At 36.5% G+C, this 13653-nt stretch overlaps 1 non-coding gene across 1 annotated transcript; it reads left to right on the top strand.

The window, feature by feature from the left end:
• The first annotated feature begins 909 nt into the window (after positions 1-909).
• LOC141815831 (small nucleolar RNA R71) lies at positions 910-1015 on the top strand. Its single transcript, XR_012600616.1, has one exon. It is a non-coding gene; the product is annotated as a small nucleolar RNA R71 (small nucleolar RNA).
• The last annotated feature ends 12638 nt before the right edge of the window (positions 1016-13653 follow it).

The raw sequence follows: 13653 nt of genomic DNA, 5'->3' as shown, positions 1-13653 counted from the left end.
ATATTTCTCTTTGGGTTCACATCAATTTGTCTCCAACAATGGGCATAGGGAAAGGAAGTCATTCGGTGGCTGACATGTCTGAAATATCCCCCAAAGAAGCAGTCCCTTGTGTCTTTCTGTCTTTCAAATCCGTCCGCTCCTCAGTTCGATAGACTTACAGTGCTCCATAGGATTGAAGTATGATTTTCTTAGAAGTCCACCCACTTGTCTTGATGAAAGAGAAGAATTGAGCTATGCTATTTGTGTTTCTTGCATCCTCAACCTCTTATCACAGTCGTCGAATTTTTCGTTGAGCTTTGCTATATCACCTCGAAGTTAAGAAAACATTTGACGGTTCTCTGTCCTTTATTCTTCCATCATCTTTAGATGTTTCTAGATGTCAGACATTTCTTCAATTTGCTTTGGTGTAGACGGAAAAGATGCTCCTTGGTTGTTGCGATATGAAAAATTTGGGTGATTTCTCCAACCTGGTTTGTAAGTATTAAAGTATGGGTTGTTTCTTTGATTGAATGCACCAATGGCATCACATTGTTCAAGTTGAGTGACCTGCGCTTGAAATAATCCCACTTGGCACACCTCCTTTGTATGGCTTGAATCACCACAAAGTTCATATGATGTTGTTACCACATTAACTTTGCTAGCGTTCATATTAATAATTTTCTTCTTGAGGGCTTCCATCTATGCATTTAATAGAGTAATATTGTCTACGTATTTTTTAGGGGTTTTAGCAGGATTATTTCTCTCAGTAGCCTACTGGTGATGAAAGTGTTGAGGGCCACACTTTCATTTATGTCTTCGGCTTCTTCCAAGCTTTTGTTTATCAGAGCACCTCTTGCAACAGAATTCAAATATACCATCGTTTGATTGTTGATCTCATTGTAGAATGTGTGAAGTACAAGCCATTTCTCTAAACTGTGGTATGGGCACTGTCTCAACATCCCTTTGAATTGATTCCAAGCTTCAAATAGAGACTCACCATCCAATTGTGTGAAGCTTGAAATCATGTTGCACATATAGGCTGTCTTACTTGGGGGATAGAATTTATTCAGGAAAAGTTGTTCGTATTATTTCCAAGTAGTGATGTTGTTTGGTGGAAGAGAGTTAAGCCAAGATCTTGCCCTATCTCTGAGTGAGGTCTTGAACATCAATAATCTGACTGTGTCAAAATCAACACTGTTAAACTTCGTCGTGCTGCAATTATCTGAAAAGTTTTCAAAATGTAAATTGGGGTCTTCATTCGGTCCACCCCTGAATTGATTCTGCTGTATCAGTGAGATGAATCCGAGCTTAATCTCGAAATTGTCTGCTTCTATGGTTGGACGGACGATGCTAGATGATCCTCCTTTCATATAAGGTGTAGCATAGTCTTTCAGAGGTTTGTTTGCCATCGTTTTTGGAGTATGTTCTTGTGTTTCCACCCTCTAAAATTGAAGTCTCCTTCGCAAGGTTCTCTCGATTTTTAGATCGAAAGGAAACTCTGATTGTTTGGACCTACGCATGCACACCAAAAGAAAATGCTTCTAGAAAAAAAATTAATCTGCAAAGAATTTTGTTAATAGAAAAGGAGTAAAGAACAAGAAAAGAAAGCCAAGTGAATAGAAAAGAGGATATGGTAGAAAGATTATCAATGTAAAAGTCCAATAAAAATAGCGCACAGTCCCCATCAACGGCACCAAAAACTTGATAGCTCCTACAAGAGTACGGGTGTTGTCAAGTAATAAAAGTATTAAATCCACAGGGATCGTAGAATTAATCACTAGACCGGCACAGAAAGAGTTGCAAACGAGTTGATTTTTGGTGCCAGAGCAAAAAAAAGGGAAAACAAAAGGACCTAATCCTCGAACAAAAGAGAATCAACTATATGACAAGTATGGGAGACGACCCTAGGATTTCAAATTCATTTGAGACTATGATTGATGGTATTTGTGGACACTTTGTTATTTCTTAATGCTTATATGTATGTAGGGATCCTAACCAAGCTACCCAATTAGATCTTGTAAGACTTCATTGGAATTAAACATGATCTTCTAATGTTATGATTACTAGTTCGAGATGATATCTAGATAGCCCGATTTTAATAGTTCTCCCACTGTCATCGGGTGCCCTGGCAATACTACTGGTATCCTATCTTCTGCCACCGAGTACCCAATTAAGGACCTCTTCCTAGAAATCAATAACTGTTAATTATCCCTCATGAGAATTTGTTACAGCTCAAGGATTTCTTCTAAAAGTCTGGTTAAAGGTTCACCTCCTGTCACAAGGCACCCCGGTCATACGATCCTAAGATTTCCTATGAACAGTAATTCACTCCCATCAATATGAAACTACTTCAAAATATCAAAAATACGTACGAGAAACAATTCCATAAAACATAGTATAAGCATGTCATAGAAGATAGCAAAGAAATCCATCAAGTACAATCATCCATTACATCCTAATTCCTCCTACATCCTAGAGTCAAAGAGATCTACTCTATGATGAAGGCGATACAATTCAAGAAAGAAGAGTTCATCTTAGTTCCTAAATCCTTGAAAGACAGGAAAAAAGGACTTATTAGTGTGTGCAGTTCTTCTCTAAATTGAGATTTCCTCGTTGGTGGTGGATGGAAATGGAGGAGTAGCCTCTGCAAGATGGGTGTGATGGCAGATTTCCCTCCAAAACTTGGTTACGGTGCCTTCTTGTTGTCTTCTCGGATGGCTACCCTCAAAAGGGTTCCAAAATAATGTTTATATAACCTTCAAAAGGAGACATGGTCGTGTTTCATTAGCACTCCCGCGAAGATCGGGGAGGCATGGCCATGTCTCACGGCATGGCCGGAAAGATTGGACAAAATTTATGCTGACACGACCACATTTGGTGAACGGTCGTGTCTTGCGTAACAGCCAGAAAACTCGATGCTGACTCCTCACTGGCACGGTCGTGCCTAGTAGGCACGGCCAGAGGAAGCAGGGCTTCTGTATGGAATGCACGGCCTTGCCTAGTAGGCATGGCCAGAGAAAGCAAAGCTTCTGTGTGGAAGGGCACGACGATGCCTAGTAGGGACGGCCAGAGAAAGCAGGGCTTCTACATGGAAGGCACTGCTCCTTCTTGGTTTGCGTTGTTCTCCATTCATTTCACCTCATTTCATGCCGATTTCCATCCTGCAAATGCAAAAAAAAATATGAGAGCAGACCTCCAAACTAGGAAATAGAAAAAATGTGCCTAGTGTATGGATAAAGAATACGATAAACATAGAGTATCGACATTAAAATGCATAAAGATGTGCAATAAAAGTAGTAAAAATGTATGCATACCCTACGCTCATCACTTAACTTCATTGGATTTGTCACCTTTGCCTATCTCTAAGCTTGCTAGTTTAGATGGTATAAGAAAAGCTGAGTTTGTGAAGCAAATGCATGAGAAAGTTAGGTTGTAAATTGAAAAGATGATCGAATAATATGCCACACAAACAAACAAGGGACGAAAGAAAGTGATCTTTGAACCAACAGATTGGGCTTAGGTTCGTATGGGAAAGAAAGGATTTCCTACTAAATGTCATACTAAGTTGTATCCACGAGGCGATGGACCATTTCAAGTCATTAATTGAATCAATGATAATGTCTACAAGCTTGACTTACTAGGTGAGTATAATGTGAGTGTTATATTTATGTTTCTAATCTTTCTCCCTTTGATATAGGTGATCAAAATTCGAGAACGAATCCTTTTTAGGAGAGGGAGAATGATGGAGTCAAATAAAGTGAACAAGTTCTCCAACAAACTAATATGGATCATGCTTAACCCATTTTAGATGTTGTTGATGATCCATTATGCATCAATGGAGGCCCAATTACAAAGGCTAAGGCTAGGAAAATGAAAGAAGCACTTAATATGATAATTGAAAATATGAAGGTCATAGTTACAATTGAAGAAGGTTTGACCAAGAATAAGTCATGTGGCTTAGTCAACCTAATTCAAGTCTTAGATGGGCAAAAGTAGCCACTTAAGTCTGATGTTTATGTAGTAAGGATATGTAGGCTCAATTTAGCTTTATTTGGGTTGTAAAGATGTCATAAGCTTAAAATGGTAAAATAGTCTACATAGACGTTTATTAAATGGGATTTCTTTTGACCTTTCAGGATTTTTAGGTCACCCTATAGTTATAAATAAAGGGGGTGACGACCACACAAGTATCTTTTGGTATATTTTCAATCTCAAGCATGGTAAGGCTCTCACTTATTGGTTCTTCATTAAACTAGAACTTACCAAAGCATCCCCTTGTGGCATTCAAGGACTTATCAACCTCCATCCCAAGGTTATGGGGTCTTCCCTCTTCCTTTATACTAAGGTTCGATTTTCCTAAGTATTGGGTAGAGATTTTATTCATCCTTCTTATCGATTTAGACTTTCTTTCTTTCTTTCTTCAATTCGTTGTGGGTTCTTGTGATTTTTCTCTCATGGGTTCACATCAAATACTATATAGTGGAGTATTTGATTACACTTTTAAGTTTGAATGTTGTTCGTCAAATTCTGAATCCAGCTTAATCTTGAAGAATCTTGTTCTCTACGCTTTAATTTTGATTCTTTTTAATATCAAATCTGATCCCTAATGATGAGTCTTAATGCTTTTGTTTTCAATCTATAATCTTGATTCTTAAGCTCAAGTTTAAATCTCAAGTTCAGTGTCAACAATTGAAAAACTGAGTATCAATGTCGAATCTTGAATTATTGAATCCTTAAATTCGATCTTCGAATCTAAAATAGTGCCTCAAATGTTGTTCTTGAACCCTATTCATGACTCTTAAAGGTGTACCCCTGAAATTAGACTCGATTGCTATTAATGAATCATTGTAAGCAAAAGGTGGAACCGCCACCTTAGCGGCCCCCTAGTCCCGGCCCCACAAGTGTCTAGAGGGAGTAAATCACGGACGGCCATTTTGGCCTCTTTCTCATCATGGCTAGCGCAGGGGAGGCTATTAATGAATCATGAATCATGTTCTTGAATGTCAATTTGTGATTTTAACTAGAATATCTCCGTTGAATCTTCTTAAGTCCTGAGCTTTAATCTAAAATCTCAAATTTGATCATGTTCGTTGAGTCTTGAAATCTCTTTCTTGATTCTTTAATTTTAAATTTGACTCTCATATTCAAAGATTTCAATTAAATCTTTAAACTATTCTTACTATCTCAACCTGCAAATGCATTTGAATCGTGTTTCAGAATCTCAAAACTTGCTATGGAATTCCGTGGATCTCAAACAACCAAAGCGAATATGAATCTATCAATTAAATACTAAATAGTGAAGTATTCGATTATAATCTCAAGTTTGAATGTTGTTCGTCCAATTCTGAATCCATCTCAATCTTGAAGAATCTTCTCTCAGCTTTAATTTTGATTTTTTATATCAAATCTAATTTGTAATGATGAGTCTTGATGCTTTTGTTTTGAATCTATGATCGCGATTCTTAAGATTGAGTTTAAATCTCAAGTTCAGTTTCAAACAATTAAAAAACTGAGTGCCAATGTTAAATTTGAATTATTGAATCCTTAAATTCGATCTTTGAATCTAAAATTGTGCCTCAAACATTATTCTTGAATCCTAATCATTGACTTTCGAAGGTGTACCCTTGAAATCAAACTCGATTGCAGTTAATGAATCATGAATCATGTTTGAACCTCGATCTTCGATTTAAACTGGAAACTCTCTGTTGAATCTTCTTGTGTCTCAAACTTTAATGTGAAATCTCAAATCTGATTCTGTTCATTGAGTCTCAAAATCCCTTTTTCTAGTGTCTTTAATTTCAAATTTCACTCTAATATTCAATGATTTCAATTGAATCTTAAAACTATTCTTACGATCTCGACCTCCAATAACGCATTTGAATCTTATTTGGAACCTCAGAACTTGCTATAGAATCCCGTGGGTCTCAAATTACTATAGAGAATATGAATCTGTAAGTTGAATCTCAAAATTTGGTGTGGGATCTCGAGTCTCAAACTCCAAAGAGAATATGAATTTGTATGTTGAATACTAAATAGTAGACTATTCGATTACAATCTCAGTTTGAATGTTGTTCGTCAAATTCTGAATCCATCTTGATAGGCTCCCGCAAGAGTACGGTATATTTTAAAAAGTTTTTTGAAAAATCATAAGTTACTTATTCTGTTGACCTGAATTAACCTCTAAGAGACATAGGGAGTTTGCTTTGTGGGTAACGACAAGCCCAAGGAAAATGTCAAATTAGGGGGAAGTCTAAATCAAAAAAGTAATCTATTTCAAAAATTATTTTTTATATAATTATTTTAAAAATCTTTAAAAATCATTTCTAATGCATATTCAAAATTATTTTAAAATTATTCTTTTAAGTTCGATCAAACCCTAAGACATATAGGGAGGTTGCTTTGTGGTTAAGAAAAAGTACTAAGGACATGTCAGATTAAGGGGGAGATTATGATTTAAAAGAAAATAGTTTTTAAAAACTATCTACTTTGAAATTATTTGAAAAACTATTTTGAAAATCCTTGAAAAACTTATCTTGAAAACTACTTTGAAAATTTCTTTTTGAAAAATTATTTTAAAATTATTTTTGAAATCTACTATGATCTTTTAAGAAATATCTAGAATAAGTGATGACCATAGGAAGTACATTAATTGTTGGTGCAATTCTTTTTATGTATGAAAAGGGGAAGAAAGAAAATGTACTTAAATTAAAAATTTAGAATTTTCCCAATTGAGTAAACCCTGACCTGATTTAACTTAAAAATTTGTCACATCAAAAAGGGGGAGATTATTGATGCAGGGAGGACTAGTCTACCTCTAGGATTTCAATGTTTGACAATATACTTAGGTCTGGTTAGTTTAACCAAGAGTTGATTCAAACAAGATTTGATATTTGGATGTGAGTGAAATCTAGTTAAGTCAGTTTGACTAGAAGACTAGCAAGAAGTCCTAGTTGTGGCTAGATAAAAGAAGTTCTAGTTAAGGCTAGGCAGGAGAAGTCCTAGTTAGAGGCTGGGTAAGGAGTCCTGGTGAGTGAAGTTAGGTAGGAAGTCCTAAGATGTTAGGCAAGGATGCTTGAAAGTCTACCTATAGAAATGACTAGTCATAACTATATGTCAAGAGTGATTAGATGTTTGGAGTTGTTGAATAGCGCATTCGTCACTTTTTCAAGAGTTTGAAAAATCTTCATAAAAATTAAATAATTAAGTACATAGGAAAATATAAAACTAGATGCGTTTATTTCACTTGGTTCACAGCCATCGACTGCTACTCTAAGGCAAACAGTCCTTGGTCATTTACGACGAACAATCCACTAATAAACTCCTCTTTCGTGAGAGAGTTTTGCCTTTTACACAAGAAAGAAAAATAGGTAAACTTTTATCATCCTAATAATTTAAGTACAAAAGATAGGCAAAAAATGAATCTTTTATCGAAAAATTAAATAGAAGATTTGCATAGAGGTCATTGTAACTTTTCAGCATTACAATAGCATCTCAGGTGCTTTGGTCGCACGCAGATTGGACGTCGATGTAGCATAGTTGTGTCCCTCGCAACTGCTTATATAGCTTGATTTGGGTGCCTGGAATTCCTTCCTAGTGCCTCCACGTCATCTCGTTGATCTAATCTCAATGTTGACTCGCCATCTCCGGGCGCTTGTATCCCTTTTGGGCCCTTGGATGCTGACGTGAAGGTTGACGAATGAACTTTGACTCCGCCGTGCCTTATCCATCTCCGAGTGCCTAGAAGTTGAGGTGTCTCGACCACTCCGAGCTCTCCATCTCATCCGCCTCGTTGTCCTGATCATCTGACGTTTGGGCACCTAGATCGTTCAGTCACCCAGATCCAGATAGTGGTGCTCGGAACCCAAAGTTCTAGTCCTTTAATTCCAACATCACAAAGTTAGTGCAGAACACATATAGTAGGAAACAAATAGTTTCTCAACTATCTGATCTTGACTTTTAGGTTTTCAGTGAAACTTTAGATCAGACCGATGCCTATTACTCCTTTCTAGGGAACACATCCTCACCTACTCCTCTCATGAGAAATTATCTCTACCAACCATTCGGTCCTCCAGACCTAGTTGGACTTTTGATCAACATTGAATCCTCGACCCCCAAGACTTTCCTTCGCTAGATGTTCGGTCTCCTGACCCGCTTAGACTTTCCACCTATTGTTTTAATCTACCAAGTCTTATTGCTCAATCTCCTGGCCAGAACTTTCTTACACAATCCTCCAGACTAGGACATCCTTGCCTAGTCGCAACTAGGACTTCCCTGTGCTTCTTACATACTCATTTCAACTCGTTAATAACCACTACAAGCTTAACTTGAGCCCTTTGGCATAATCAAAACCACAGTTCGATTACCTGGTGCTACTTGCACCAATAATCTCCCTTTTTTATTATGGTAACCTCAATTCAAAGTTAAGTAAAAACAATTTACTTTGAAAATAGTTTTTTTTTTTAAATCTCGATTCATAACACCAGCCTCCCCCTTAATTTAGTATCTCTCTCTGAAATTAAAGTATACTTAAAAATATTTTAAAAATAATTTTTATTCCTCCTCCTAAATTTGACATGGTTCTTTCATTTTTGTCAATTTGAGTAGAACCACTTAAGTAAAATTTAGTGTTTTTAAAGTGTTTAGGTTTTTAAAAATATTTTTTAAAAAAATATTTAACTTTGCTTTTAGAACACGTAAAGATATTTCTTTTGAAATGAAAAAATTATTTCTTTAACTCTTGAACATTTTTCAGTGAATAAATTTTTCTAGGAAAACATTTTGAAAAAATATTAATTAAACTTTAACTTTGAAATATATGCTCTCTCTCCCTCTCCCGCTTTGACATAATAAAAAACATAAATAAATATTGAGGGGTTTTTTATAAAATCTTTTAAAGTGTTTAAAATTTTGAAAAAAAATTATAGCAAACTATTTTGAAAAAAAATATTAAGTAAAGAAAAGGATTTTGGATTTGAATGTAAGTATGATGCCTATATAATACAAATAAGAAAAATTAGGCATCTAAGAATGTTCTTATTCACATGTTTAACTTGTTGTTACTAATTGATTATCAAAAGATAGTAGTTTTTACTAAGTTAGTCAAGTTAAGTATGTGTTTACAACTAGTCTTTTACTATGAAGGAACACTTAATCTGATCCATATATGTATGCATTTTTAACCCAAATTTATTTTGATGCACAAACATAAGCATCTAAGACATGGGCTTTTACTCTATGCATCTCATATCATTCTATGTTTCACAATACACAAGCAAGTTAAGCCTAATATGCTTTATGAGATGCGGTTAGTCTAAATCTATAGATGCATTTTTCTACTAGGAGTGCCTAGGCTAAGTCCATATTTCTAATCATGAGTTAGAAAATAAATTTTTTGAAAATAGGTTTTTCAAAAATAATAAGTGAATAAATTTGAAAATATAAGTAAATATAGATTTAAAAAGATTTAAAAATCATGAATTTTGAAAGACTTGTAACAGAAATATAATTTTAAAATTAAACTCTAGTCTACTAAGCACATTCCTAATTTGTTAACTTTACTAAAATCAAATAGATAATAACTAATTAATATCAGAAAAAAAATAAGTCAAGCTACAAAATGCAAAGTTAACACGACATCCACTTGAGTCAAACTGTTGGGATCGTCCAAGTGCAATGCGGGTGTTTACGTGTTTCGCAAACGTGTGCAATGGAAGAAAATAAATAATTACACCTAATTATTAATAAAACACATGCAACACATGCAGAAAATAACAGTGTACAAGGTATGACTGAAAATTAAAATTTTACAGAATAGTTAATATTCTACGCTTACCTTATTGATGACGTTGAGAGAAGTTGGCATCAATCAAGCAATCATTGTCAAAGTTCTGCCTCTACTGGTGATCCACGCCAAGCTCTCATCTAGACGGCTTCTGAAGCCATGAGTCACGCCATCATCTTCGGTACTAGCCAATAATCGATAATGATCGTTCTAGAGAAAAATTTTATTCTGAAAAATACACAACAACGTTTGTCACGATCATTTTTTAAGATTTTTTAACTATCACTGAGAATCATATTCCCAATGTAGTTTTTGATGGTCAACCTTTGACTGTCGATAAACGCAAATGATCGAAAATCCTTTCTGATGATGATAGAATAATTCTTTGAAAGCTTCGTAAGCTTCCGAGAAGATTATAGATGGTCGTCAAACGACTGAGGATGAATGGCAACAACCCTACAGCAACTCTGAAGTTTCGACAGTGCTTCACAAGTTATCGGGCCTTCGGACAGTGATTTTTTACATCAACTTCACAAGTTGTTGGCCTCGGACGGCAGGCTCAGGCAACGACGACTTCACAAGTTGTCAGCCTTGGACTACGTGTTGTAGTGACTTCACAAGCCAACTTCGTTACTCTGACAATAGCCCGACACTCAAGTACTCTGGCAGCCACTCCCTCTCCTCCCACACGGCCAAAAGATAGGGCAATCCGAGGATGGCACCCGACGGCAGCAGCTAGAATTTTGGCATGTGACGGTGACAGAGAAAAGTCGGCGGTGCTTGGTTGAAAATAGGGCTCTCAGGTCTTGCCGATCGGGAGAAATCCGCCACCTTTGCTCAAGAGAAAATCAGTGAAGGGAAGATGCCACACAACAGAAAGTCGGCTAGGGAGAAAGGGCCGATCGGAATTGGAGGCCGACACTGGGGAAGAAGAAGAGCAGAGGAACATGATCCTCTATTTTCCTCCAAAGAATGGCACATGACTCTCCTCTACCTTCACAAGCCCTCGCGAGAAAGAGGCCAGCACGATTAGGAAGGGTGACACGCTAGGGTTTCCAGCCTGCCTCTCGCGGGCGGCGTTCACAAGATTGCACACCGGCAAAATCATGATTTGAAGCTATTTGAGAAGCTACAATGTGACATCGGGCAGAGAAGTAAGAAAATAAAAAAAAATTGAGAACCCCTAAATTAGGTTCAACTACTATAGCAAACCGAACCAGACCGGATTCATTTATTTATTGTAGCAAATCAAGTTCAAAACTAAATCGCTTGGTTAACTAACCAAATGAACTCCGATTTGACCCAAACTAGTTTTGTTCATTTCATTTTCACAAGATTAAGCTCCTCATGCAAGAAACGAGAAATGTTGGGATTAATTATAAATAATTTAGCCCTAATTAGTTAACAAGGATTAAAGAGGTTAACTATTAGCTCTAATGAATATTATTAAGGGCTAATTCATTTATGGGTTTGGGCTTTAATATTGGGTTTAATGTTGAAGCCCAATCACCCCTATTTAGCCCAATTACTAGCCCAATTAACCAACCATTTGTTATTGGATCTGATTCAATATTAACTCGTAAACCGAAACTCGTTAGGAATCTTTTTAAACCCAATTACGTTTCTTCTCTTCTTCCTGAGTTTGTGACTTTCTCATCCTCATTGCTGATCGCGATCAAGAATCAGGGAGCTTGGATCTGAGGAGGAAGATTGACCGGTAAGTTTGAATTCTTGGTTGTGTTGGGATTTCTTGGATCTGTGGGTGTTGATTTCTAAATTTGGATGGAGCTTATAGCTTGATTTTGATCTCGATCGGTGGATGATTGGCGGCGGGTTTTGACCTAGAAGAATCAGGGTAGAGCTAGATTTCTGGGGTTTTATCTGAGGTGAGTTCCTTTTTCTTGAATCCGGTTAGCTCTATTCCAGTAATGGATTTGTATATCGGTGTTGATGTTGAGATTCTTGATGCTGTTGGGAGTGCCCTATTCGATTGGGTTTCTGTTAGATCTATTTGTCGTTGTTGGATTTGATCGGATTTCATAGATGGGTTGAGATTCCAATTCTATTAAGTTTAGTTTGATTTCTGTTGGGTTTCATGGATTGGTCTTGCTCTGTTGGATGCCGAGGATGTTGATCGAGAGTAGCTTGCTATTGAGATTGATACTGTTTCAAGTTGTTGATGGATTTTATGGGTTAGGTTGGTTTGGATCTGTTGGATTCTATTTGATTCTTAACTTGAGATTAGGTTTGCTTTTGGTAGCTGTAGGTCTTGGTTGTGGTTAAGTATGGATTGAGCTAAATTAGATTATGGATTAAGTGGATTTGATTAGGTTGGTTTTAGAGTCGGCTGTGGTTAATTGGTTTAATACAGTCGAGTTGTGTAATTGGGATTTGGTTAGGTTAAGTTTTAGATCCTGAATTGACTAAGGCCTATGTGATTATTAGTGAATGTTGTTTATTTCAATTTGTAGGACCTTGATTGATTAATTTCCCAACATACGAGGTTTATATTTCTGGGGGTTCTAATTTTGACGATTATCATATCAAGTGGGTAATCCCTATATTTGGTCACTAAAGAGTCATTCCTTTCTAGTGCATGTTACCTCTCCATTGTGGTTGGTTAGATATCTTAGTTATACTCTTGTTGATTCTATGCTTGTCCTTGTTTTGATTGATCTCATGTGACATCTATTTTTTACTTGTATAGACACTTTGCTATCTATGTTGACTATTGTTGATTATTTCTGGTTTATGATACCGGTGATCAGTTGAGATCCTATTACTTATGCATGTTGATTTAGCATAGTAAAATATTGGTTATTATTGCTTGATCATCGCATCATACATGATGCGATGTGACGATTGTAATTCTCAATGTTGTAGGTAAATCGTCATTGATAGTTGGCCTAGTAGTGGCAAGTTATAGGGTGGTTAGGAATTTCCTATTCATTGAACCATCGAGGGATCATGGCTGTATGGCCTAATTGCAGCCAAGTCAATATCCTGTACCCTGGTTACCACAGAGGGGTGGTACTTAGAGGCAAGTATGGGATACAAGAATTAGCCATAGGATTGTAGCTATACATGGCTACTTATCAATTTGTCACCAGGCTACCATATGTGGTGCTGGATATATGGCAGTGTGATGTCGGACACCCTAACGTCATATATATGTGAGTATTGGGGCGATGCAGTATGCTTGTATATTGTGTTTGATATATATGCTACGGAATCGTATATACTGCATTTGGATGTGAGATGTATACTTGGTTGATGTATCCGTATGACATTGTTATTCATTATTGATTACTGCATTTATCAGATCCATTGTAGATCATTTGCTACCAGCAGGATTATTGCAGATATTCCTTGATTTGTAGTTCAATGTTGGTCCTGATCACTTGTCGATTACTGTTGCTTGTTGTATATCCTTTGCTCTCACATATATACGTTGAGCATGCACTATTTATCTGATTATCCATTGAGTATTTTATACTCACCACCCATACCCTGGGGTCTCTTTTTCTCCCTCCCTAGGTAGCAGATAGGGATGTTGTTCTTTGAAGTTTGGAGTTCTGCAAGACTGCCCCCATCTCACAGCAGGAGGAGTTTGATTTCCTTTATGTATTTTTGGATTGTGATGGTTGGTGTTTTGGATTTTTGTTCATCTTTGTATGAACTTAGTTGCTGTTATAATTCCGCTTGCGTAATTTCTGTTATCGTAGACTTGTGGGTTTATATTTCATTTTTGTTGTTTGTTCTATCGGTATACTTATGCTTTGATATTTCCATTATACGTTGTTGTTATGTGGTTTATGGTTATGCATGTGTTGGACTAGTAAGTGGTCGTGTCCGCCCTTATTCATATAGTTTGGTATTTTATATACATTGTG

Source organism: Curcuma longa, unplaced genomic scaffold (assembly GCF_044706935.1).
Source record: "Curcuma longa cultivar G26 ecotype Majalengka, Jawa Barat unplaced genomic scaffold, ITB_CL_G26_1.1 contig_11200, whole genome shotgun sequence".
Lineage (NCBI taxonomy): Eukaryota > Viridiplantae > Streptophyta > Magnoliopsida > Zingiberales > Zingiberaceae > Curcuma > Curcuma longa.
Note: the sequence above shows the minus strand (reverse complement) of the source record. Positions and strands in the feature narration are given on the sequence as shown.